The 2,791-nt window shown below is 38.3% G+C and overlaps 1 protein-coding gene across 1 annotated transcript in view; it reads right to left on the bottom strand.

Moving 5' to 3' along the window:
* The window catches only part of RNF32 (ring finger protein 32), a 91,214-nt gene that overhangs the window by 41,927 nt on the left and 46,496 nt on the right, over positions 1-2,791 (bottom strand). The gene's annotated exons all lie outside the window — the stretch shown is intronic.

Below are 2,791 nucleotides of genomic sequence, written 5' to 3'. Positions count from 1 at the left end.
AACCTAAATTAAAAAAAAAAAAAAGAAAAGAAAAAGGTTGTTGGTTCTTAGTGGAAGGAAGAAGCACATACTGGTCGTTCTGGTTCCACCCAAAGGATCAATGGCTAACAGCTAGCTTAAGGAAAAAACTTTCAGTTAGCTAGCTACTGTGGCTTCCCCCCCCCACTCTTCCTTTAGGAAACCTGTGAGACTAAGTAAGGTGTGGGGATGAATAAAGGCATTTTTCTCAAGCATCTTCCTTTACTGAGTGCATTCTTTAACACTCCCTGGGTTAAGATTTAAATATGAGAGCTGCATGGTTTTGATAAATCTTTCCAGTTTTAGAAGCCACCTTCTTCCTATCCGTTGGTTTTTTGTTTTGTTTTGTTGTTTTTTAATGAGAAGAGAAGAAAAAATGCTAACAAGAAAAGAAAATTTAAGAAGTTCGGAAATCTCTTTTTAAAAAATGTACTGCAAAGATTCTCAACACTGTGCCAATTGGCAGCATCAGGATGGATGGTGAAGAGATTGAGATTGTTCACAGCTTTAGTTTGCTTGGCTCCACAGTCAACACTCTCGGCACCAGTAGCCGGGAAATTAAAAGATGTATTGCCATGAGAAAGTCTGCTGTTAGGGACCTCTCTGAAGTACTGAAGAGCAATGGTGTCTCTCTGGAGACTAAGGTGCATTTGATACAGGCCTTGGTCTTTGCTATCACTTGTTATGCATCAGAGAGTTGTCCAATGATTAAGGAGGATAGTAGGAGAATGATGCCCTTGAGAAGAGTATTGTTGGAGTGTTGGAGAAGAGTATTGAGGGTACCATGGACTGTTAGGAAAAAAACACAGATTCATCCTGGAAAGGGTCAAACCAGGTGGCCGCTTGGAGGCAAGGATTCTAAGGCTCCGTCTAACATACTTTGGACATGTTGTAAGGAAAGACTGGACCTTGGAGAAGGACATCATGCTTGGGAAGGTGGGGGGACAGCACAGGAGGGGAAGACCCTCTATGAGGTGGATTGATTCAGTGACTGGGGTAATCGGGATGGGGTATTGGAGACGGTGCGATTGGCACAGGACAGAGCAGAGTTTAGGGCTGTTGTACATAGGGTTGCTATGAGTCGCAAGCGACTCGATAGCACATAACAACAACAACAACTGCTGATTACAACAAATTGTGGCTTACCTTGAAAAGAATGGGAATCCCAGAACACTTGATTGTTCTCATGTTGAAAACTATACTTGGACCAGGAGGCAGTCATCAGAACAGAGAAAGGAAACACTGCATGGTTCAAAGTTAGGAAGGGAATGTGTCAAGGATGCATCCTGTCTCCATACTTTTTCAATTTGTATGGTAACAGATCATTCAGGAGGCTGTACTTTATGAGGAGGAAAGTGGCATCAAGATTGGTGGAAGACTCATCAACAGCCTGCAATATTTAGCTGATACAGCCTTGCTTGCTAAACTGAGGAGTACCTGAAATGTTTGCTGTAGAAGATCAAAGACTGTAGTCTTCAATATGGATTGAAACTCAACATCAAGAAGACAAAGATTTTAACCACTGTACCAACTGGCAGCACCATGATGGATGGGAAAGAGATAGAAGTTGTTAACAATTTCAGCTTGAAGAGTGAAGTGACTTCACAGGAGAGGAAGACCCTGGATGAGATAGATTGATTGGGTAATGGTAACCGAAGTCAGTGAGGCTGGCTCAGTATAGGGCAGGGTTCAGAGCTATTGTTGTATACAGGATTGCGATGAGTCATGGACAAGTCAATGGAACATAACAACAACAACAAAGTTCTGAATTTGGGAGAAAAATGCAAATGCATCTTTCATCTTCTCCTTGCTCTGGAGTTTCCCTGTCTGCTTCTATTTTCTTTCTAGAGAAATGACATAGGATCAGGATAAGGACTAACCTTCTACCATTCTCATCCAAGAATGAATTTCTAAAAGGAGGTTTTTTCCATCAGTCAAGATAAACTTTAATCTTCTCTGGATTTAGAGACCCTACTAGTCTTGTGGAACAAGCATGGTGATCAGCAGTGGATTGTACTTTTCAGCTCTCTGAAGAGGGAAGGGGTACTGTTCTGAGTGTTGGGTGGAGATTTGGGTTAATAAATAAACTACCATGTTAAAAAAATGTACTACTAACAATGAGTCAAAACTGGGTAAACTAAAAAATAAGGGTGTTTTTATTGTCACCACTTAATCTAATACAAGTTTGGAAGCAGGAGTGGCATCTACTTCTGAAATAGTTTGCCACTGGAAACTACGAACTTGGAGAAATGATGAAAGTTATACAAGTGTTCAGGTCTCTTGTTCATAGGGTTGCTATGAGTCATATAAGACTCAATGGCACTTAACAACAACAATTTAATAACAATCTTTTGTATATTCGATAACTCATTCTTTATATTTTTTCAAAGCAATATTTTAAACAAGTCAAAAGAAGATAGTTGATAATCATTACTGAACAACAGTATTGCTATATATTAAAAATAAATAAGAATACATTTTCTTTAACATTTGTTATGGGCAAGCATTGTCTGATGTAGCAAAAATAAATTGTAACATAGTTGTAATTACACTAAAAACATCCTAAAGTTAGGATTAAATTTCAACAGGATTCTATTTTAATGTTCTTAATGGACCTACTGTGATAATTTTAATTGTTTCCTCAAGTGTTATATGACTGTATCTCCTCAAGAACATATGAAATTCTGAAATAAAAAAAATTTTGGGAAAGTACCAAATTCTGTTTATAAAGGACCTTTAAAAAAACCATAAAATGGGATATAAAAAAATAGAA

This window comes from Elephantulus edwardii, unplaced genomic scaffold (assembly GCF_000299155.1).
Source record: "Elephantulus edwardii isolate Elephantulus edwardi_28Jun2011 unplaced genomic scaffold, EleEdw1.0 scaffold00060, whole genome shotgun sequence".
Lineage (NCBI taxonomy): Eukaryota > Metazoa > Chordata > Mammalia > Macroscelidea > Macroscelididae > Elephantulus > Elephantulus edwardii.
The sequence above is the reverse complement of the archived record's forward strand: the minus strand, read 5'-3'. Positions and strand labels throughout refer to the sequence as shown.